General features: G+C 40.7%; 1 long non-coding RNA gene across 2 annotated transcripts in view; it reads left to right on the forward strand.

Annotated features, from left to right (window-relative positions):
• The window catches only part of LOC147380250 (uncharacterized), a 38,234-nt gene that overhangs the window by 6,862 nt on the left and 5,653 nt on the right, over nucleotides 1-25,719 (forward strand). Inside the window, exons 2-3 of one of the 2 annotated variants that reach the window (XR_015135068.1) lie at nucleotides 19,444-19,537; nucleotides 20,144-20,205. This is a non-coding gene — a long non-coding RNA (uncharacterized LOC147380250). The remainder of the gene's footprint in view (nucleotides 1-19,443; nucleotides 19,538-20,143; nucleotides 20,206-25,719) is intronic. The other variant, XR_015135072.1, reaches the window with a different exon arrangement.

The raw sequence follows: 25,719 nt of genomic DNA on the forward strand, positions 1-25,719 counted from the left end.
CAGCATCAGGATCTTTTCCAATGAGCTGGTTCTTCTCATCAGGGGGCCAAAGTATTGGAATTTCAGCTTCAGCATCCATCCTTCCAATGAATATTCAGGACTGATTTCCTTTAGGATGGACTGGTTGGATCTCCTTGCAGTCCAAGGGACTCTCAAGAGTCTTCTCCAACACTGTAGTTGAAAAGCATCAATTCTTTGGTGCTCAGCTTTCTTTATAGTCCAACTCTCACATCCATACGTGACTACTGGAAAAACCGTAGCTTTGACTAATGGACCTTTGTAGGCAAAGTAATGTCTCTGCTTTTTAATATGCTGTCTAGGTTGGTCAAAGCTTTTCTTCCAAGGAGCAAGTGTCTTTTAATTTCATGGCTGCATTCACCATCTGCAGTGATTTTGGAGCCCAAGAAAATAAAGTCTGTCACTGTTTCCATTGTTTCCTCATCTATTTGCCATGAAGTGATGGGACCGGATGTCATGATCTTCGTTTTCTGAATGTTGAGTTTTAAGCCAGATTTTTCACTCCCCTCTTTCACTTTCATCAAAAGGCTATTTAGTTCTTTTTTGCTTTCTGCCATAATTGTGGCGTCATCTACATATCTGAGGTTATTGATATTTCTCCCTACAATCTTAATTCCAGCTTGAGTTTCAGCCAGCCCAGCATTTCTCATAATGTACTCTGCATATGAGTTAAATAGGCAGGGTGACAATACAGCCTTGATGTACTCCTTTCCCAGTTTGGAACCAGTCTGCTGTTAGAACCATTTCTGGTTCTAACTGCTGCTTCTTGACCTGCATACAGATTTCTCAGAAGGGAGATAAGGTGATCTGGTATCTCTTCAAGAATTTTCCACAGTTTATTGTGATCTACACAGTCAAAGGCTTTGGAACAGTCAATAAAGCAGAATTAGATGTTTTTCTGGAACTCTCTCTTGCTTTTTCAATGACCCAAAGGAAGTTGGCAATTTTATCTCTGGTTCCTCTGTCTTTTCTAAAACCAGCTTGGATATCTGGAAGTTCTCAGTTCACATACTGTTGAAGCCTAGCTAGGAGAATTTTGAGTGTTACTTAGCTAGCATGTGAAATGAGTGCAATTGCTCAGTAGTTTGAGCATTCTTTGGCATTGCCTTTGTTTGGGATTGGAATGAAAACTGACCTTTTCCAGTCCTGTGGCCACTGCTGAGTTTTCCAAATTTGCCGGCGTATTGAGTGCAGCACTTTCACAGCATCATATTTCAGAATTTGAAATAACTCAACTGGAATTCCATCACCTCCACTAGCTTTGTTCATAGTGATGTTTCCTAAGGCCCATGTCTATCTCTGGGTGAGTAATCACACCATCATGGTTATCTGGGTCATGAAGATCTTTTTTGTATGGTTCTTCTGTGTATTTTTGCCACCTGTTCTTAATAGCTTCTGCTTCTGTTAAGTCTATACCATTTCTGTTCTTTATTGTGCCCATCTTTACATGAAATTTTCCCTTGGTATCTCTAATTTTCTTGAAGTAATTAATCTTTAGTCTTTCCCATTCTATTGTTTTCCTGTATGTCTTTGCATTGAGCACTGAAGAAGTCTTTCTCATCTCTCTTTGCTATTCTTTGGGTCTCTGCATTCAAATGGGTATATCTTCCCTTTTCTCCATCGCCCTTAGCTTCTCTTCTTTTCTCAGCTATTTGTAAGGCCTCTTCAGACAACCATTTTCCTTTTTGTATTTCTTTTTCTTGGGGATAGTCTTGATTATTGCCTCCAGTACAATGTCACGAACCTCTGTACATAGTTCTTCAGGCACTCTATCAGGTCTAAGTCCTTGAATCTATTTCTCACTTCCACTGTATAATCGTAAGGGATTTGATTTAGTTCATACCTGAATGGTCTAGTGGTTTCCCTACTTTCTTCAATTTAAGTCTGAATTTGGCAATAAGGAGTTCATGAGCTGAGCCACAGTCAGCTCCCAGTCTTGTTTTTGTTGACCATATAAAGCTTCTCCATCTTTGGGTGCAAAGAATGTAATTAATCTGATTTCAGTATTGACCATCCAGTGATATCCATGTGTAGAATCTTCTCTTGTGTTGCTGGGAGAGAGTGTTTGCTATGACCAATGGGTTCTCTTGGTAAAATTTGGTTAGTCTTTGCCTTGTTTCATTTTGTACTCCAAGGCCAAATTTGCCTATTATTCCAGGTGTCTCTTGACTTCTTACTTATGCATTTCAGTCCCCTTTGTTGAAAAGGACATCTTTTTTGGGTGTTAGTTCTAAAAGGTCTTGTAGGTCTTCATAGAACTGTTCAACTTCAGCTTCTTCAGTGTTACTGGTTGGGGCATAGACTTGGATTACTGTGATATTGAATGGTTTGCCTTGGAAACAAACAGAGATCATTCTGTTGTTTTTGAGATTGCATCCAAGTAATGCATTTTGGACTCTTTTGTTGACCATGATGGCTACTCCATTTCTTCTGAGGGATTCCTGCCCACAGTAGTAGATATAATGGTCATCTGAGTTAAATTCACCCATTCTAGTCCATTTTAGTTTGGTGATTCCTAGAATGTTGATGTTCACTCTTGCCATCTCCTGTTTGACTACTTCCAATTTGCCTTGATTCATGAACCTAAGATCCCAGGCTCCTATGCAATACTGCTCTTTACAGCATCAGACCTTGCTTCTATTACCAGTCACACCCACAGCTGGGTATTGTTTTTGCTTTGGCTCCATCCCTTCATTCTTTCTGGAGTTATTTCTCCACTGATCTCCAGTAGCTCACTGAGTACCTACCAACCTGGGGAGTTCCTCTTTCAGTATTCTATCATCATTTTGCCTTTTCATACTGTTCAAGGGGTTCTCAAGGCAAGAATACTGAAGTGGTTTGCCATTCCCTTTTCCAGTGGATCACATTCTTTCAGACCTCTCCACCATGACCTGCCTGTATTGGGTGGCCCCACACGGCATGGCTTAGTTTCATTGAGTTAGACAAGGCTGTGGTCTGTGTAATTAGATTGGCTAGTTTTCTGTGATTATGGTTTGTGTGTCTGCCCTCTGATGCCTCTCACAACACCTACCATCTTACTTGGGTTTTTCTTACCTTGGACGTGGGGTATCTCTTCATGGCTGCTCCAGCAAAGCGCAGCTGCTGCTCCTTATCTTGGACAAGGGGTATCTCCTCACAGCTGCCCCTCCTGACCGTGAACGTGGAGTAGCTCCTCTCGGCCCTCCTGCGCCCGCTCAGCCACTGCTCCTTGGAATAAATGAATGTATCCTTTATTCATGATGTCTTGATTTTCTTAGTTTAGTTCTCACAAGATGATGTCTCACACGTGATGTCTCTTGGGGACATCACTCCATCATTGCTGTCATTGATATCATAATTGCTATCATAATTAATCACTGCAGTGATTAATTCTTGCCTTCATTTATTGTTAAGTGGACTCCTGTTCTTTAAGGGCAAGGTTCCAAGAGCTGAGCTAATTTTCATGTCTCCAAATTTCATCTTTCTACATCAATCTACAGCTCAGAGAGTATCTTTATAAGTTTAGGGTTAACTTGCACTTCAGCATGGAAGGTGATTCCCCCACCCCGCATGTAAACAATTCTCTGAACTTCATGATTTGCTTAAGTGCTTAATCCACCCACTAGAGGAAATGCAAGAATCAACTTTTAGCCCAAACTCTACTTTAATCTTGGCTCAAGAAGCCTAAAAATCTGGGCTTCTCGATGCTCTTTCTAACCCTACTCCATTTAATCAATAATGACTCTGGCAGAAAGAGAAAGTGTATCTTTTTTCCCTAACAGAGGTAATTGAATATTGCCTAATTAGATTAACTACACTGCTTTGATGCCATAGTGATAGTTGATATGTAGGAGGCCTGGCAGTGATAATTGTGAGAGAGATTATTTAATGTAAAATGAAAGTACCGGGTGTGGAGGCCACAGCTTTGAATATGGTGTCTCTTCCCCACTCAAAATTTGAGTGTGTGTTTTTATGTTAAAAATAGAATATTTTCTGTTATTAAAATACGTTATGCTCCTTTCTGTGGTTTCTAAGTTTACATGCTAATACTTTTACCCTGGGGCTTCCCAGGTGGCTCAGCGGTAAAGAACCCGCCTGCCAGTGCAGGTCACACGAGAGACACGGGTTCAATCCCTGGGTTGGGAAGATTCCCTGGAGCAGGGAGGGCATGACAACCCACTCCAGTATTCTTCCTGGAGAATCCCTTGGACAGAGGAGCCTGGCAGACTACAGTCCATAGGGTTGAAAAGAGTAGGACATGACTGAAGCGACTCATGCACAGACACCATTACTTTAGATTGCTTGAGTTATTTTTGCTTGGGCAGGAGATAGCAGTGATAGTAGGGAGGAATATACCACTGGCCCTCCCTGCATTCACATTGCAGTAAATATAAAATCATCAAAACCGGGGAAAGCTAGAATGCCACATATTATGACCCTTCTGGTCTCATTTTGACTAGAATTAAGCTGAGTTACTATGTCTGCTAAGAGTATGGGTACCTGGTCTCCTTGCAAAGGAAACTAAAATAGAAAGAATCTTGGAGAAAAGCTACCAACTTAGACATTGTGCCATCAGGTTTGACTTAAAGCGATTTGGTGGAGGTGAAGATGGCAAAAATGTATGAAGCAACACAATTGAGTACAGAGGACAGAAGGCCATTTAAAAAAAGATGTGACATGGATTCTATAACTCTAACCTCCACTCTTGGAAAAATAGCCACCAGCTCTTTCATTGTTTTGGTTGTGCTGTGTCTCCACAGTCTGCAGGAAAACATCACATTTTTTCCTCTAACCCACTGATGAATGGCTACTATGTTCCATGCTTGTGAGGAGTCCAGGGGTTAGCTGCATTTGGTTGTATGAAGCTGTTTATGGAGAAAGGAGTTGACATGGGTACCTGTGTAATCATGTGAAAGAGGCCAAACTTAAAAGCTTTGTTTTCTTAGAAAAAAAGGAGAAATTGATTCTGTTAATGATAATAGAGTTTAAATTTTTTTCCCGAAATTCCAAATAGGAGAAGTGGAAATTATGGATGAACTTGAATATGTTTCTTGTCATTTATGCAATTCTGAAATTTTTGTTAAAATAATATGGGATTCTGTAAATTTCAAAATCTTTTTCCTTTGTAAAGTGAAATAATTCCTGATGAGGTAATTTGGGTAGAGGAGAGAAAGAGAGAGAGAGAGACAGTGGAGGTAGGTATAAAGACGAAGATATATGACCTTTTGTAGCTGTATCTTGCTTGATATATTGTCTTCATATTCATGAATTTAGAAGAATCCTATACTTAAGAGTGGTAGATAACAAGAGCTGAAAAATGTAATGCCAAATGAAAAAGAGAAACAAAAATTCTGATACCCATTAAACTATGTGTAAAAAATGGCAAGATTTCTATATAGGCATATTAAATCTATGACAAATTCTTTATAATTGAACTACAAAATGAATGCATGCAAAGTGATAGAATAATGCTTTCAAATGAGGAGTAATTATAGGCATCAGAAGAAATATCAATAACCTCAGATATGCAGATGACACCACCCTTATGGCAGAAAGTGAAGAAGAACTAAAGAGCCTCTTGATAAAAGTGAAAGAGGAGAGTGAAAAAGTTGGCTTAAAGCTCAACATTCAGAAAATGAAGATCATGGCATCCAGTCCCATCACTTCATGGCAAATAGATGGGGAAACAGCGGAAACAGTGGCTGACTTTATTTTTCTGGGCTCCAAAATCACTGCAGATGGTGATTGCAGCCATGGAATTAAAAGACGCTTACTCCTTGGAAGGACAGTTATGACCAACCTAGATAGCATATTAAAAAGCAGAGATATTACTTTGCCAACAAATGTTCATTTGGTCAAGGCTATGGATTTTCCAGTGGTCATGTATGGACTATAAATGAGAGTTGGACTATAAAGAAAGCTGAGCGCCAAAGAATTGATGCTTTTGAACTGTGGTGTTGGAGAAGACTCTTGAGAGTCCCTTGGACTGCAAGGAGATCCAACAGTCCATCCTAAAGGAGAATAGTCCTGGGTGTTCATTGGAAGGACTGATGTTGAAGCTGAAACTCCAATACTTTGGCCACATGATGTGAAGAGCTGACTCATTTGAAAAGACCCTGATGCTGGGAATCATTGAGGGCAGGAGGAGAAGGGGATGACAGAGGATGAGATGGTTGGATGGCATCACCAACTCGATGGACATGGGTTTGGGTGGACTCCGGGGGTTGGTAATGGACAGGGAGGCCTGGTGTGCTGCAGTTCATGAGGTCGCGAAGAGTCGGACACAACTGATCGACTGAACTGAACTGAACTATACAGACATATTGATGATACTGTAGACTGAAAATCTTTTTTTTGTATTCATTTTGTATTTACATCCATTTTGACATCCATCTTTAAAGTAGTGAGGTTGAGGGGCAGAAAGGCAATGTGCAGTTTATTGTTTGTTTGTTTTTTAATTTTTGGCTGTGCTGGGTCTTTGCTGTGACATGTGGCTTTCTCTAGTTGGGGGCTTCTCTAGTTGCAGAGCATGGGCCCCAGGCATGTGGGATCTTAGTTCCCCAAGCAGGGATCGAATCCAAGTCCCCTGCATTGTATGGTGGATTCTTAACCACCAGACCACCAGGGAAGTCCCCTATCTACACACAGTTTTAGATCTATAGAGACATACTAGATTTGTTTCAACGTTCAGGACTTCAAAAGTTTGAAAAAAAACTGGCTTATAATGATTTTCAGATGAGCTCAAAGAATATTTGATTATTATTAATTCATTTCAGATTTGAAAGTTGAGATGAACACAGTTAAAGAACTATATAAAATTACTATTTTCTATTTGGGAAAATTTTTTATGACTTCGCTGCTCTTGCATAGTCTATGCAATGTCAACAGAGCAGACTGTAAGCTTTAGCTTTAGTAATGACTGATGGTGATACTCTTGAATAATTTTATCAACAATTGAACTGATACAGCTTACCTAAATATGTTCTTGCAATTGGTCAGTTACTAAGTCATGTCTGACTCTTTGAGACCCCATGGACTACAGCATGCCACGTCTCCTGGTCCCTCACTATCTCCTGGAGTTTGCCCAAGTTCAAGTCCATTGAATTGGTGATGCTATCCAACCATCTCATCCTCTGCCACAGAGGTTGCCTTTTGCCTTCTCCTTTTGCCTTCAGTCTTTGCCAGCATCGGTGTCTTTTCCAGTGAGCTGGCTCTTGGCATCAGATGCCCAAATTATTGAAGCTTCAACAGCATGAGTCCTTCCAATGAGTATTCAGGGTTGATTTCCTTTCGGGTTGACTGGTTTGATCTCCCTGCTGTCCAAGAGACTCTCAAGAGTCTTCTCCAGTACCACAATTTGAAAGCATCAATTCTCAGTGCTCAGCCTTCTTTATGGTCCAACTCTCACATCCATTCATGACTACTGGAAAGACCATAGCTTTGACTCTATGGACCTTATGTTTATGCTTTCTAATACATTTTCTAGGTTTGGCATAGCTTTCCTTCCAAGAAGTAAGCATCTTCTAGAAACATAATATTAGTCAAAGTTGTCATTTATGCAGATAAAAGGTAATGTTTGATAAATTATTTTGGAAAATTTTAAGTTTGCCAAATCCAAGCATAAAACTATGGAATTTATCTGTTTTTATTAGCCAGATTGACTAGATATTGAACAGAACTGCAATTCACACTACATTGTAATTATAAATTCAAATAAAATATGACTATTTTCATATAATGTGATTTGTTTTTATCTTTTCATTTTAATTTCCACTTGTATAGCTTGCTAGGGTTGCTGTAACAAAATATCACGGACTGGTTGGCTTAAACAATGGAAATTAATTATCTTACAGTACTGGAGGCTAGAAGTCCAATATTAAGGTGTTAGATCATTTGATTTCTTCTGAGGTCTCTCTGTGGATGTGACTGGTGATAGAAGCAAGGTCCGATGCTGTAAAGAGCAATATTGCATAGGAACCTGGAATGTCGGGTCCGTGAATCAAGACAAATTGGAAGTCGTCAAACAAGAGATGGCAAGAGTGAATGTCGACATTCTAGGAATCCGCGAACTAAAATGGACTGGAATGGGTGAATTTAACTCAGATGACCATTATATCTACTACTGTGGGCAGGAATCCCTCAGAAGAAATGGAGTAGCCATCATGGTCAACAAGAGTCTGAAATGCAGTACTTGGATGCAATCTCAAAAATGACAGAATGATCTCTGTTCGTTTCCAAGGCAAACCATTCAATATCACAGTAATCCAAGTCTATGCCCCAACCAGTAACACTGAAGAAGCTGAATTTGAACAGTTCTATAAAGACCTACAAGACCTTTTAGAACTAACACCCAAAAAAGATGTCCTTTTCATTATAGGGTACTGGAATGCAAAAGTAGGAAGTCAAGAAACACCTGGAATAACAGGCAAATTTGGCCTTAGATTACAGAATGAACCAGAGCAAAGGCTAATGAGTTTTGCCAAGAAAATGCACTGGTCATAGCAAACACCCTCTTCCAACAACACCAGAGAAGACTCTACACATGGACATCACCAGATGGTCAACACTGAAATCAGATTGATTATATTCTTTGCAGCCAAGGATGGAGAAGCTCTATACAATCAACAAAAACAAGACCAGGAGCTGACTGTGGCTCAAATCATGAATTCCTTATTGCCAAATTCAGACTTAAATTGAAGAAAGTAGGGAAAACCACTAGACCATTCAGGTATGACCTAAATAAAACCCCTTATGATTATACAGTGGATGTGAGAAATAGATTTAAAGGCCTAGATCTGATAGACAGAGTGTCTGATGAACTATGGAATGAGGTACATGACATTGTACAGGAGACAGGGATCAAGACCATCCCCATGGAAAAGAAATGCAAAAAAGCAAAATGGCTGTCTGGGGAGGCCTTACAAATAGCTGTGAAAAGAAGAGAAGTGAAAAGCAAAGGAGAAAATGCAAGGTATAAGCATCTGAATGCAGAGTTCCAAAGAATAGCAAGGAGAGGTAAGAAAGCCTTCCTCAGCGATCAATGCAAAGAAAGAGGAAAACAACAGAATGGGAAAGACTAGAGATCTCGTCAAGAAAATTAGAGATACCAAGGGAACATTTCATGCAAAGATGGGCTCGATAAAGGACGGAAATGGTATGGACCTAACAGAAGCAGAAGATATTAAGAAGAGGTGGCAAGATTACACAGAAGAACTGTACAAAAAAGATCTTCACGACCCATATAATCACGATGGTGTGATCACTCACCTAGAGCCAGACATCCTGGAATGTGAAGTCAAGTGGGCCTTAGAAAGCATCACTACCAACAAAGCTAGTGGAGGTGATGGAATTCCAGTTGAGCTATTTCAAATCCTGGAAGATGATGCTGTGAAAGTGCTGCACTCAATATGCCAGCAAATTTGGAAAACTCAGCAGTGGCCACAGGACTGGAAAAGGTCAGTTTTCATTCTAATCTGAAACAAAGGCAATGCCAAAGACTGCTCAAACTATCGCATAATTGCACTCATCTCACACGGTAGTAAAGTAATGCTCAAAATTCTCCAAGCCAGGCTTCAGCAGTACGTGAACCATGAACTTCCAGATGTTCAAGCTGGTTTTAGAAAAGGCAGAGGAACCAGAGATCAAATTGCCAACATCCACTGGATCATGGGAAAAGCAAGAGAGTTCGAGAAAAACATCTATTTCTGCTTTATTGACTATGCCAAAGCCTTTGACTGTGTGGATCACAATAAACTGTGGAAAATTCTTCAAGAGATGGGAATATCAGACTACCTGACCTGCCTCTTGAGAAACCTGTATGCAGGTCAGGAAGCAACAGTTAGAACTGGACTTGGAACAACAGACTGGTTCCAAATAGGAAAAGGAGTACGTCAAGGCTGTATATTTGGAACCAGTCTGTTCCACCTTGCTTATTTAACTTATATGCAGGGTACATCATGAGAAACACTGGACTGGAAGAAACACAAGCTGGAATCAAGATTTCTGGGAGAAATATCAATAACCTCAGATATGCAGATGACACCACCCTTATGGCAGAAAGTGAAGAGGAACTAAAAAGCCTCTTGATGAAAGTGAAAGAGGAGAGTGAAAAAATTGGCTTAAAGCTCAACATTCAGAAAACGGAGATCATGGCATTGGGTCCCATCACATCATGGGAAATAGATGGAGAAACAGTGGAAACAGTGTCAGACTTTATTTTTGGGGGCTCCAAAATCACTGCAGATGGTGACTGCAGCCATGAAATTAAAAACGCTTACTCCTTGGAAGGAAAGTTATGACCCACCTAGATAGCATATTCAAAAGCAGAGACATTACTTTGCCAACAAAGGTCCATCTAGTCAAGGCTATGGTTTTTCCTGTGGTCATGTATGGATGTGAGAGTTGGACTGTGAAGAAGGCTGAGCACTGAAGAATTGATGCTTTTGAAGTGTGGTGTTGGAGAAGACTCTTGAGAGTCCCTTGGACTGCAAGGAGATCCAACCAGTTCATTCTGAAGGAGATCAGCCCTGGGATTTCTTTGGAAGGAATGATGCTAAAGCTGAAACTCCCGTACTTTGGCCACCTCATGAGAAGAGTTGACTCATTGGAAAAGACTCTGATGCTGAGAGGGATTGGGGGCAGGAGGAGAAGAGGACGACAGAGGATGAGATGGCTGGATGGTATCACTGACTCAATGGATGTGAATCTCAGTGAACTCTGGGAGTTGGTGATGAACAGGGAGGCCTGGCATGCTGCGATTCATGGGGTGGCAAAGAGTCGGACACGACTGAGAAACTGAACTGAACTGAACTGAACTGAGGCCTCTCTCTGTGGCTCGCAGATGGCCACCTTCTTGCTGTATATTCATATGGGCCTTTCTCTGTGTGCATACATATCTAGTTTCCCTTTTTTATTTTCAAATTTCCTCTTCTAAGAACTCCAGTCAGATTGGATTAGTACCCACAGTAATGGCCTTATTTTGACTTGATCGCCTTCTTAGAGCCTTGACTCCTAACATTCTGAGGTACTAGGAGTTAGGAGTTCAACATATGAATTTTGGGGAGACACAGTTTAGCCCATAACACCAATGTATTTCACACACCTAACCATATTTGTTGAGCACTTCCTAGGAATCAGCACTAAGAAATACACAGGTGATACAATAGAGATGAAGGGCTACAATAGAGACCTGGAGTTTCAGATGCTTATTACATTATCCCAGGAGGGTCATAGAGTTGATCAAGTTGCTTTCATTGAACTAACAGCTTAATGAATGGAAATTCAATTAAGAGTTAAGCTACCAAATAGCTACATATTTATAGATAGGATGATAGGAGAAGGCAATGGCACCCCACTCCAGTACTGTTGCCTGGAAATCCCATGGATGGAGGAGCCTGGTAGGCTGCAGTCCCTGGGGTCGCTAAGAGTTGAATACGATGGAGCAACTTCACTTTCACTTTCCACTTTCATGCATTGGAGAAGGAAATGGCAACCCATTGTAGTGTTCTTGCCTGGAGAATCCCATGGATGGATGGGACAGAAGCCTGGTGGGCTGCTGTCCATGGGGTCGCACAGAGTCAGACAAGACTGAAGCGACTTAGTAGTAGTAGTATAGATAGGATGATAAATTCTTTGAAGGTAATGAAAGCGCATGTGATAAAGATCAATGAATGGATGGGGTGAGAGAGGAAGTGTCGGAAATCTGCATAGGTGAGATCTTTAAGAAAAGCATCCGTGGAAGGGCATTTCCTTTGAGGTGTGAGAGGTTGTGTTAAAAAAAGAACAAAAACAAAAAGACAACTTTAAGGGGGAAAAAAGACAAAAAAGCCAACAAATAACAAAAACTCCAAACTGAAATGAGGTCAAGGTAGTCTAAGCATAATGAATTTGTGAAATGAGACTGGATGGAGGCCCATCAAGTATTTGGATTCATATGATCCTGGAGGCCTTGACAAGGAGTCTGGGTTTTATCTGAATTACAGTATGTAACATTTAAACATGCTTAAGCAAGATGCTATTTCTGCTTTAAAAACCTTACCCTGGCTGTTGTGAAGTGGAAGGAACAGAGTGGGCGCAGGGAATGCATTTAAAGGCAGTGAGTTGTTAAGGGCAGTGGTGATGGTGGACCGGATAAACCTAGTAGCACTGAAGACCTGTAAAGCAGATTGGTCCCCAATGTATTTGAAGGGTAGAAATGACAAGCCTTGTGGAAAATATTGGATGCTAGAGTAAGTAGACGGAGAAGGCAATGGCACCCCACTCCAGTACTCTTGCCTGGAAAATCCCGTGGACGGAGGAGCCTGGTGGGCTGCAGTCCATGGGGTCGCTAAGAGTCAGACACGACTGAGTGACTTCACTTTCACTTTTCACTTTCATGCATTGGAGAAGGAAATGGCAACCCACTCCAGTGTTCTTGCCTGGAGAATCCCAGGGACGGGGGAGCCATCTATGGGGTCACACAGAGTCAGACACTACTGAAGCGACTTAGCAGTAACAGCAGCAGCAGAGTAAGTAGAACCAAGAATGACTTCCATGTTTGAGCAGCTAAGTAGGTATTAGTGCTGTGAAATGAAATATTTCCTGCTCTACACTCTACCAGTAAACGAGCCTTTTCCAAATGCAAATTTCTGAGCCCAGGTGAAAACAAAGCCAGATACTTGGAAGCCATCAGCTACTTCCTCCTGAGTAAGCATTGAGGAGCTGGGGGATGTGAGAGGCGGCCATCTGCCACATTTGCCTCTTATACGGTAAACAGGGAGTTAATATGTGAATAAGAAAGCAGGATTGGCCCCAGATAGCTAGATGCATATGAAAGAAACGATTTCAACATGCATCCGCCACAGGTATACACGTGTTCATGTTGATATATGGCAAAACCAATACAATATTGTAAAGGTAAATAATAAAATAAAATTTTAAAAAATAAATAAAATGCAAAAAAAAAAAAAGAAATGATTTCAGCAAGCCTGGACACTTGTACATTTTCATACCTAGAAGATCACTAAATCTCTTCACTTGAGATATTTAGTTTTCTCTTAATTAACAGTTAGCTTTTAATATTCTGATTACCTGCCCCTTGCTGCAGACTTGTATACAGCCTGGCTCCTTCCCTGCCTCCTCAGAGTCAGCTCTCTTGAGGTCACCTGCATTCCCACTGAATAAAACCTAACTCTCAACTTTCAGGTTGCCCCTATTTTTATAGATGACAGTGTCATTTGCTGTGAAGGAGTGTGTATGTGTGTGTGGGAGGGGATGAGTTGGAGTGGGAGGGGCAGAGATTTACATAGGGAGTGAGCTTGAGAACAGATGTTGAGATCTGTTTCAGTTCAGTTCAGTTCAGTCGCTCAGTCGTGTCCAACATTTTGTGACCCCATGAACCACAGCACGCCAGGCCTCCCTGTCCATCACCAACTCCTGGAGTCTATCCAAACCCATATCCATCGAGTCGATGATGCCCTCCAACCATCTTGTCCTCTGTCGTCCCCTTCTCCTCCTGCCTTCAATCTTTCCCAGCATCAGGGTCTTTTCCAATAAGTCAGCTCTTTGCATCAGGTGGCCAAAGTACTGGAGTTTCAGCTTCAACATCAGTCCTTCCAATGAACACCTAGGACTGATCTCCTTTAGGATGGACACGTTGGATCTCCTTGCAGTTCAAGGGACTCTCAAGAGTCTTCTCCAACACCACAGTTCAAAAGCATCAATTCTTCTGCACTCAGCCTTCTTTATAGTCCAACTCTCACATCCATACATGACCATTGGAAAAACCATAGCCTTGATCTGTGAGTTTACATTTGTTCTTTTTCCCCTATTTAATAAACATTCTATTTTTGTAAAGAATAATTTTAGATACATATACATTCTGAATTTCAACCTTGAAGTTTGAGTGACTATTAAATTAACCACAAAACACTGACATTTCAGACTGAAGATATCTGCCACAATTTGATATGGTGACTGTAGCCAATACTTCAGTTTTAGACCTCAAATCACTTGGAAGAGTTGAAGATCTAAAGGACATTTGGGGAATAAGACAGAGAGGGTGAAGCCAGAAGACAAAGATACATCATGGAAAGAAGAAAAGTATCAAGAGTGGGCTCAGGAGGGCAGGAGAGATGGTCAAGATGAAGAGGAGAAGACAGGTCCAGCTTCGCTTCTCTATCACCTCCATTTTTCTTGGAGACCTGGGGTTCCAGGTGCTTATTATGTTATCCTAAAAGTGCCGTAGAGTTAATCAAGTAGAGACATGTTATGAAAGCAGAAAAAAAGTACATGAAGCTGGAGGAAAAAAATATCCATTTATTAATGATAACTAAAGACTCAGAATTAAGATGATATCTGTGAGCTTAACTTGTTTACAGCTTAAGATTTGACTAAGGGCTTAGGTACAGCTCTTTTTCTCCTATACAATAGAGTAGGTATCGGACATTTATTGATGACATAGATTCCAGACTCTGTCAGAAGGTTTCATCTTTGTGTTCCTATCTAATTCGTTGGTGCTATTATTTAAGGTGTCTTGGAGGGGTAATGTCAAATTATTTGAAACTAAAAGCTGTCATGCTAGACTTTAAAAGTGCAATAGCAGAGTATTTTAGAACTTTAATGAAATTGCCAACCAAAATGCTTTTAGCATGACTTTGCAAATTATATATCTGGCAGAGATTTTAAGAAATGTTTGGCTGCTCTTCCTTTAGTGATTTAGTGAGGTTTAGTGATTTAGTAAACACTCCCTGTTAACAGTTTCTTAAATATTTAATGGTCTAAGCAGAAAGATAGAATGATAAAAAGTTTGCTGTTGATGAAGAAAATAAATCACTGGAGCCCTAACTATTGGGACCTAAAAGAATCTCCTGTTTCAATAAGTTAAGAAAAGCCTCTTTGTTATTTTCTAATGTTTCTTAATTTTGAAAATAATTTATAATGAAAATCAGTGGTCAGGAAAATAAACTAGAATCTAATATGCATGAAACGTATACTTGAGAGTCTAAGTATAAACTACAGTGTCCTAAATACATGGGGCTTTCCTGGGGGCTCAGACAGTGAAGAATCTGCTCGCAATGCAGGAGACCCAGGTTTGATCCCTAAGTCAGGAAGATCCCCTAGAGAGGGAAATGACAACCCACTGCAATATTCTTGCCTGGAGAATCCCATGGACAGAGGAGCCTGGCAGGCCCCAGTCCATGGAATCACAAAGAGTCAGACATGACTGAGCGACTAACACTTTCAACACTTTCTGATACAGATATGAGCAAGAGTTCAATATGATTCTAAAGGTAGGAAAAAACTCTTTAGCTGTTCTGTCATTCTTAGCTTCTCTAGAAGTTTGATTGGCAGTAAGGATTCTATTTTGAGTGCTTAAATTGCTCTCAGGAATAAAGTGAGCTTTACCAGTAGTTCATTGCTAAATAGATCAGCAGAAATCTTGGTATTTGTGTGTACCAAAGGCTAATCTTCATTTACCCATATAAGGATAGTGATCATCAGTAGGGCATGCATTTAAGTTATTTTTTCTAATCAGTTCAGTCACTCAGCTGTGCCCGACTCTTTGCAACCCCATGGACTGCAGCACGCCGGGCTTCCATGTCCATCACCAACACCCGGAACCTACTCAAACTCATGTCCATCACATCGGTGATGCCATCCAACCATCTCATCCTCTGTCATCCCCTTCTCCTCCCGTTTTCAATCTTTCCCAGCATCAGGGTCTTTTCCAATAAGTTGGTTCTTCGTATCGCATGGCCAAAGTATTGGAGTTTCAGCTTCAGCATCAGTCTTTCCAATGAATATTCAGGACTGATCTCCTTTAGGATGGACTGGTTGCATCTTCTTGTAGTCCAACGGACTCTCAAGGGTCTTCTCCAACACCACAGTTCAAAAGCATCAATTCTTTGTCACTCAACTTTCTTTATAGTTCAACTCTCACATCCATACACGACTACTGGAAAAATCATAGCTTTGACTAGCTTTGACTTTGTTGTCAAAGTAATGTCTCTGCTTTTTAGTAAGCTGTCTAGGTTGGTCATAAGTTTTCTTCCAAGGAGCAAGCATTTTTAAATTTCATGGCTGAAGTCACCATTTGAGTGATTTTGGAGCCCCCAAAATAAAGTCTGTCACTGTTTCCACTGTTTCCCCATCTATTTGCCATGAAATGATGGGACCCGATGCCATGATCTTAGTTTTCTGAATGTTGAGTTTTAAGTCAACTTTTTCACTCTCCTCTTTCACTTTCATCAAGAGGCTCTTTAGTTCTATGCTTTCTGCAATACTCAGATCAGATCAGATAAGTCGCTCAGTTGTGTCCGACTCTTTGCCACCCCATGAATCCCAGCACTCCAGGCCTCCCTGTCCATCACCAAATCCCGGAGTTCACTCAGACTCACGTCCATCGAGTCATTGATGCCATCAAGCCATCTCATCCTCTGTCATCCCCTTCTCCTCCTGCCCCCAATCCCTCCCAGCATCAGAGTCTTTTCCAATGAGTCAACTCTTCGCATGAGGTGGCCAAAGTACTGGAGTTTCAGCTTTAGCATCATTCCTTCCAAAGAAATCCCAGGGCTGATGTCCTTCAGAATGGACTGGTTGGATCTCCTTGCAGTCTAAGGGACTCTCAAGAGTCTTCTCCAACACCACAGTTCAAAAGCGTCAATTCTTTGGTGCTCAGCCTTCTTCACAGTCCAACTCTCACATCCATACATGACCACAGGAAAAACCATAGCCTTGACTAGATGGAACTTTGTTGGCAAACTAATGTCTCTGCTTTTGAATATGCTATCTAGATTGGTCATAACTTTCCTTCCAAGGAGTAAGCATCTTTTAATTTCATGGTTGCAGTCACCATCTGTAGTGATTTCTGGGCTCCAAGCCCAGAAAAATAAAGTCTGACACTGTTTCTGCTGTTTCCCCATCTATTTCCCATGAAGTGATGGAACCGGATGCCATGATCTTCGTTTTTGAATGTTGAGCTTTGAGCCAACTTTTTCACTCTCCTCTTTCACTTTCATCAAGAGGCTCTTTAGTTCTTCACTTTCTGCCATAAGGGTGGTGTCCTCTGCATATCTGAGGTTATTGATATTTCTCCCGGCAATCTTGATTCCAGCTTGTGTTTCTTCCAGCCCAGCGTTTCTCATGATGTACCCTGCATATTAGTTAATTAAACAGGGTGACAATATACAGCCTTGATGAACTCCTTTTCCTATTTGGAACCAGTCTGTTGTTCCATGTCCAGTTCTAACTGTTGCTTTCTGACCTGCATACAAATTTCTGAAGAGGCAGGTCAGGTGGTCTGGTATTCCCATCTCTTTCAGAATTTTCCACAGTTTATTGTGATCTACACAGTCAAAGGCTTTGGCATAGTCTAAAGCATGTTTTTCTGGAACTCTCTTGCTTTTTACATGATCCAGCGGATGTTGGCAATTTGATCTCTGGTTCCTCTGCCTTTTCTAAAACCAGCTTGAACATCTGGAAGTTCACGGTTCACATATTGCTGAAGCCTAGCTTGGAGAATTTTGAGCATTACTTTACTAGCATGTGAGATGAGTGCAATTGTGCGGTAGTTTGAGCATTCTTTGGCATTGCCTTTGTTTCGGATTGGAATGAAAACTGACCTTTTCCAGTCCTATGGCCACTGCTGAGTTTTCCAAATTTACTGGCATATTGAGTGTAGCACTTTCACAGCATCATCTTTCAGGATTTGGAATAGCTCAACTGGAATTCCATCACCTCCACTAGCTTTGTTCGTGGTGATGCTTTCTAAGGCCCACTTGACTTCCCATTCCAGGATGTCTGGCTCTAGGTCAGTGATCACACCATGGTGATTATCTGGGTCATGAAGATCTTTTTTGTACAGTTCTTCTGTGTATTCTTGCCATACACAGAATACTTGGAATACTCATGATTCATTTTATTGGGTGTTATAGAAAATCCCTTAAAGAATTTTTCTACTTTCTTCTTTTTATAGATAAGAAAACTAAGCTCCATATAGGTGAAATGTGCCCAGTCCACAGCTGGTTAGTGAAAGCACTAAGTCTTGAATCCAAGGATTCTGATTGCTAGATTAGTACTTTTTAACTCACAATATTGCATTTTATAGGGTGGTCTCTCTTTCAGTATATAAAATACTTGAACAGTTTTTTTTAATTAAAACTATGTACTTTGTTAGAAATTCTAACTGGATCTGAATTTTTGTTAGAGATCTTTACCATATATATTAAGAACCTCAATTTACCAAGTCGGGGGAAATAAAAAGACTTGATAGGAAGGGTGCACCAGGTTTTAAACAGATTATTCTGTGTGCTTCCATGCAAAAATATTGATGTCTTCTGACTAGCATTGATTCATCTTTCCCATTTAGCCCAGCTTTAGTTGTCTCTCATATTAGACATTTTGCCACCATTGTCCAGAATGAGGGAAACATCTCTGGTCAATATTTTGAGAGATTCTCCTTGAAACATGTGAATTACATTTGTTGCTTTTGATTTTGTTAGCATTATTTTCAGCCTAAGTGCTCTGATAGACAAATTTAAGCTAAAGGGAATCAGGGCTTTAGACCCTCACAAGTAATACTTATTTTTCTTTAGCCCATGTCTAAGTAGATTTTCATACATTGAGGAAACATAAAAATACTGCAGAGTATATTAAACTTTTCACTAGTTACACTACAATCAATTCAAGGTAAGTATTCATTTTCATGGTTGATATAGCAGTTTTCAAGCCCAAGCTCTTTATGGATTATATGTAATGACACAGAAGTGACACAGTCTATAGATGGTGAATGCAAAAGAAGACTCCCCCTGAAGGAGTTAACTGTATAAGTTACATCAGAACAGGTCTGCCCAAAAGTTCAGGAAATGGAATGAGGGCTATGACAAACAGCTAAATATAGTGGAAGAGGAAAGATGTAATAATATGATACAAAATTTGGCAAATATCAAATGGGAGATATTTTTTTCTTTTGCCAAACAAGTGTAGAATCTTTACATCATCGATATTGGCAATGCTAACCTAAGTACTGTTTAATGAAATGCTGATGGTGCAGTTCTGCACTGATCTCAGAAGACATTGTGTTGCCTATAGAATTGCCAATGCCATGAGTAGCCAAAATAGTTTTGTTTGGTTTTTATTAAAATGCTGACCTGATCTGACAGTGATTAATTTGTGACGGCTGGAAGGACCAAAATTTTGCAGTGATTTCACTGCAAAAAGACTACCCACTCCAGTATTCTGACTTGGAGAATTCCATGGACTATATAGTCCATGGGGTTGCAGAGTCAGACATGACTGAGCGACTTTTACTTCACTGCAAGTGAGATTACTATTTCCAAGCTGAACTTCCATGTTGTCATTGACTATATCAGGAGCCTCAAGTAGTCTTACAAAGGCAAGTCAATAACAGCATGTTTCTGGAGAAAAATAGAAAATCTATTTGACTACATCTGTCTATTTCTTTGTTAGGTTAATATTATGGTGGCCAGAATACTGCAGTGGATTCCCTTCTCCAGTGGATCTTCCCAACCCAGTGATCGAACCCCAGGTCTCCTCATTGCAGGTGGGTTCTTTACCAGCTGAGCCACCAGAGAAGCCCAAGAATACTGGGGTGGGTAACCTATCCTTTCTCCAGAGGATCTTCCTGACCCAGGAATCAAACCAGGGTCTCCCACACTGCAGGCATAAAGAATCTGCCTGCAGTGCAGGAGACCTGGGTTCAACTCTTGGGTTGGGAAGATCCCCTGGAGGAGGGTATGGCAACCCACTCCAGTATTCTTTGCCTGGAGAATCCCCGTGGACAGAAGAGCTTGGCAGGCTATAGTCCATGGGGTTACAAGGAGTTGGACACAACTGAATGACTAAGCATATATATTTCTTAATATTTATTTTGGACAAATTTTCCTTGACTTCATTTTAAAGTAAAGTGACACATATAAAGAGCAGGTAAGGAATTGTGCAGACAGTAAGAGATTGCTTTGTAGAGTAATTGCATTACTTTTGTTGAAATTCCAACCTCGAGTGTGGCCATATTTGAAGATGGGGCCTTTAAGGAAATAATTAAGGTTAAATGAGATCCAGATAGGATCTCATAGTGTTCTTATAAGAAAAGACACCAAAGAACTCTCTTTGTCTTTCTCTCTCTGTTTTTCCATCTCCCTATGTGCAGAAGAGAGGTTCCATAAGCATACAGTAAGATGGAGACCATGGGCTTCCCTGATGGCTCAGCAGGTAAAGAATCTACCAGCAGTGCATAAGACACAGGAGACGTGGGTTTGATCCCTGAGTGGGGAAGACCCCTGGAGAAGGAAAATGGCAACCCACTCCCATTTCTTGCCTGAAAAATCCCATGGATGGAGCCTGACATTTACAGTCTGTGGGGTCACAAAGAGTCATACACAATTGAACAGCTGATGCATGCACTCAAGATGGAGGCCATTTACAAGCCATGAAGAAGGCTCTCACCAGAAAATAAATTTGCAGAAATCTTGATCATGGATTTCTAGCACCCATAACACTGATAAAATAAATGTCTATAATTTAAATGCTCCCAATCTGTTCTTGTGATATTTTGTTATGAAAACATGAACAGATTGACATATCTGGTCATCTCAAATCATCTCCAGAACCTTTATTCAGTTGTAAGCTTTTTCATTTGTATCCTCTAAACTTCCATCCAATTACTCAAACACTCAAACTCATGATCTTAAACTTTATTGCTCATTCCCAACTTGTAAAACCTAGTCTTTCCCCAATACTCTTTCTCAGTGAATGGCACTCTCTATCCTATAAGGTAAGTCAGAACCCCAGGATTCACTCTTGACACTTCTTTCTTCCCTGTGCCCCATATTCCATTCATCCATCCATTGTTTTACATTCTTAGTATTTCTTAAATCTGTCCACATTTCTCCTTTCCTGTTTCAAACATGGCCTTCTCAGTTCAGTTCAGTTTAGTTGCTCAGTTGTGTCTGACTCTTTGCAACCCCATGGACTGCTGCATGCCAGGCCTCCCTGTCCATCACCAACTCCTAGAGTTTCAACTCATGTCCATTGAGGCGGTGATGCCATCCAACCATCTTATCCTCTGTCGTCCCCTTCTCCTCCCGCCTTCAGTCTTTCCCAGCATCAGGGTCTTTTCTAATGAGTCAGTTCTTTGCATCAGGTGGCCAAAGTATTGGTACTTCAGCTTCAGCATCAGTCCTTCCAGTGAATATCCAGGACTGATTTCTTTTAGGATTGACTGGTTGGATCTCCTTACAGTCCAAGGGACTCCCAAGAGTCTTCTCCAACACCACAGTTCAAAAGCATCAGTTCTTTGGCACTCAGCTTTCTTTATAGTCAAACTCTCACATCCTTACAAGACTACTATAAATACCAGAGCTTTGACTAGACAGAGCTTTGACTAGCTTTGACTTTTTGGCAAAGTAATGTCTCTGCTTTTTAATATGCTGTCTAGGTTGGTCATAACTTTTCTTCCAAAGAGCAAGAGTCTTTGAATTTCATGGCTGTAATCACCATCTGCAGTGATTTTGGAGCCCCAAAAAATAAACTCTGTCACTGTTTCCACTGTTTCCCCATCTATTTGCCATGAAGTGATGGGACCAGATGCCATGATCTTCATTTTCTGAATGTTGAGCTTTAAGCCAACTTTTTCACTCTCCTCTTTCACTTTCATCAAGAGGCTCCTTAGTTCTTCTTCACTTTCCGCCATAATTGTGGTGTCATCTGCATATCTGAGGTTATTGACATTTCTCCTGGCAATCTTTATTCCAGCTTGTGCTTCATCCAGCCCAGTGTTTCTCATGATATACTGTGCATATAAGTTAAATAAGCAGGATGACAGTATACAGCTTTGACGTACTCCTTTCCCTATTTGGCCTTCTCAAGGTCCCATTATTTTCTTGATGTGGCAGTCTCCTAACTGATCTCTTGGTGTCCATTGTCACCTTTCAGTTTTCTCTTCTGTAACTATGGTTACAATTTAAAATTTTAGAATAATTAAATATTTTAATAAAGGGTCAGTGATGCTTCAAAACTTGGAGACTAGCTCACCTGCTATCACATCACCATGGCAGTCCACCAGCTAAGATATGATAACTGAGTTCATCTCATAGAAGGATTCGGCTGCTGGCTGAATCACCATGAGTATGAATACAGACTAACCCAAAGCAGGAAGGAATGCCAATCTGAAGACCTAAGTGCCACTGAATCACAGAACATACAAAGCAAATCTTACCTCTCTTACCAAAATGAGAAAGCAGGATAGTGGTTTCACTACTGAAGTTGATTAAACTATTTGCTAATGGAGAAACTCTGAAACAGAGTCAAACTGTTTGGCTGTGTCTGGGTTCCTGGGACACATCTGAAGGGTGGATATCTGAAGGCAATTCATAGTTTATCTACTCCAATGTCAAGTGATTAAAAAACAAGGTAGTAAACAGGTAAATACTTTGCATAACTGGGTTTCATACTAAAAAAAATTCATAATGATTCTGATGGTAATTCCTTTAATAAAATTCATGGAAAATACTAACAGTACAAGTACATGAAAGTCAGAATGAACAACTCAAGTTTATGCTTTGTAGGGAAGTAACAAAGCAGCACTGTCGGGTGGTTTAGCTGAAGATGGTAAGTGAATAATAGATGAAAAAAAAAGAAATGGATGAAATATTTCGCAGGCAGATAGTCATTGTTAGTGTCAGTACAGTAGACTTCAGTTTCTTAAAGAGAGTCAAGCTCTCAAGATAGCAAAATTATGTTAGAGATGCCATGTATGGGTCTTGAAATTATAATGAGATTTTTAGCTCAAATAACTGAAGTTGTAGAAGCGAATGGGATGAAAACAGAGGGAGCACCAACAAAAGACAACTGTGTTGGGGGAAGCAATGATAATTTCAATAGAAATGAATGCAGAGTAGGCATCAGTGAAGACATAAACACTTAAAAGCGGTCAGTTTTGAATGGGACACTGAACCATGCTAACTATGTCAAAACTTGTCAAGACCCAGGGTAATGGTGATTCTATTTAATTGATCCTCAGTGTTCATTCAAGCTAGATATCTGAAACGATGAAAGTGATGAAAATCCAGTGTTTAGCAGAAAAGAACGATTAAAAGAAGTCACAGGTGGAAGATTCATGAAACCACAGGCGATGTGGCAATGTGTTGTTTGTAACTGACATAGTCCCTGGGTTGAGTGTTGATAGAAAACAAAGCAAGCTAAGTTAGTATTGGAGCACCAGGAAAACAGGAAGAATATTTAAAAAAAAAAGAAAGAAAAACCACTGGATTGTAACAATGATAACAGTATGAGTTTAGGGACTAACTTATCAAATACAGGCATGCCATGCTTTTCGAAAGTTTGCTTTATCCCATTTTGCTTTTATGAAAGACCTACATTAGTACCTCTTTTCACTAACTGAAAGAACCTTTAAGAGGATTTTTGCTTTTATGACAAAAGGAGAATAGCAAAAATACGATTCAACATTTGTTTTGCAACCAGCCCTTAGCGAAGAGGTGCACATCCTGAGCAGCAAGAGTAGCGCCACCAAGCGGCTTCCCTGGGAACTACACTCAGCTTCTCTAGAGCAGGCCACAATGGCTTTAAACTGTGTCTGCAAGCATGTGTGCTTTAATCTTGATTTATTCTGTGCATCCATTAGCAAAATGCGTCCAAAGGTAATTGTTCCTTCCTTTCCCACCATCTCAGCTTGTGAAAGGTTGTATAGGAAAGCTCTACTTTTGAATAGTAGGGGAAAACTAACACAGAGTTGGAACATTAGAAAATAGCAGGCAGCAGTCCACACCCTGACCAGAATTTGAGGGTTGGTATGTTAATTTTGACTCAGAAAAAAATATGCTCTAAAAGGAAAATCCTCCCCCAGAGTTAGGAAAAAAGAAACAAAGTATCCCCTATAGAAAACTATCATTTTGTCTGACTTTTGAGGAAAACGAAACTGCCTTATGATGTAGGGAATTACAATGTCAGAGAAACTAAAAAAACAAACAGAGTGACAAAAACAGCAGGATATGTATGCCTGGTTTGGTGAAAGTTCCAAAAAAAAGGCTGAACTTAAACATCACATCAAAGAACTGAAGATAGAATTGTCAGGCAAGTGTATGCTCCTCGATTCTTTGTCTCGTCACAACAAAGATTTGGAGTGATGGACATTAAAGCCCCCTCAGCGTGTCACAGCTCTCGGGTCTTGGACAGACCATGTTATAGCTCTCAGGTCTCGAACAGATCATGTTATAGCTCTTAGACAAATCAGTGTTACAGCTCAGTGTTACAGCTTTATTTTATTTAGAAGATAGTAGGAAAATCCATCTTCGAGGCGTGAGGGCATGTCGATGCAAAGACGAAAAGAGAAGAGCACCCCAGCACGCGGGGGTGGGGGTGGGGGGTGGACGGGGGGAGAGAGAGAGAGAGAGAAAGCCCTTTCGCTCCTCTTTTTATGTGTTTTTTTCTCTCCCCCCCGGGGCTGCCTTATGCAAATTGGGCTTAGTCAGGAGTGCTGTTCTACCTGAAGTCCTCACTCTGGTCCTCAGACCTTCCTTTGACCTTCCTCTGTTCTATTTTCACGGGCTTTTCCCTTCCTTGTCTTTTCAGTTCAGTCTCTCAGTCGTGTCCAACTCTTTGTGACCCCATGAATCGCAGCATGCCAGGCCTCCTTGTCCATCACCAACTCCTGGAGTTCACTCAAACTCATGTCTATCGAGTTGGTGATGCTATCCAGCCATCTCATCCTCTGTCGTTCCCTTCTCTTCCTGCCCCCAATCCCTCCCAGCATCAGGGTCTTTTCCAATGAGTCAACTCTTCACATGAGGTGGCCAAAGTATTGGAGTTTCAGCTTCAGCATCATTCCTTCCAAAGAACACCCAGGACTGATCTCCTTAAGGATGGACTGGTTGGATCTCCTTGCAGTCCAAGGGACTCTCAAGAGTCTTCTCCAACACCACAGTTCAAAAACAATTGATGCTTTTGATCAATTCTTTGGCACTCAGCTTTCTTCACAGTCCAACTCTCACATCCATACATGACCACTGGAAAAACCATAGCCTTGACTAGATGGACCTTTGTGGGCAAAGTAATGTTTCTGCTTTTGAATATGCTATCTAGGTTGGTCATAACTTTCCTTCCAAGGAGTAAGCATCTTTTAGTTTCATGGCTGCAATCACCATCTGCAGTGATTTTGGAGCCCCCCAAAATAAAGTCTGACACTGTTTCCACTGTTTCCCCATCTATTTCCCATGAAGTGATGGGACCAGATGTCATGATCTTTGTTTTCTGAATGTTGAGCTTTAAGCCAACTTTTTCACTGTCCTCTTTCACTTTCATCAAGAGGCTTTTTAATTCCTCTTCACTTTCTGCCATAAGGGTGGTGTCATCTGCATTTCTGAGGTTATTGATATTTCTCCCGGCAATCTTGATTCCAGCTTGTGCTTCTTCCAGCCCAGCGTTTCTTTTAGCCACCACCATTTTGGACTCCTTTTCCTTATTCTATCTACCTAACAGAATTACCATGGATTCAAAAAAGTTGACAAGAGGGATGATAGAGATGGTTTCCAGATTAGACATTTGCTGACCATCCAGCTGTGTTTACCATTCATGAATCCCTGAGGAGCAAAGTAACAAAATCAATATAGAGGAGCTGCTGGTGGACTCAGAGTTCAGGGTGAAGTTGAAAGGTTGTTGCTGAGCCATACAAGATGCTGGGATTCTTAGACACCAGAGGAGAAGAATTCA

This window comes from Bos grunniens, chromosome 1 (genome assembly GCF_055505025.1).
Source record: "Bos grunniens cultivar Pamir isolate PY7600 chromosome 1, Bosgru_T2T1.0, whole genome shotgun sequence".
NCBI lineage: Eukaryota > Metazoa > Chordata > Mammalia > Artiodactyla > Bovidae > Bos > Bos grunniens.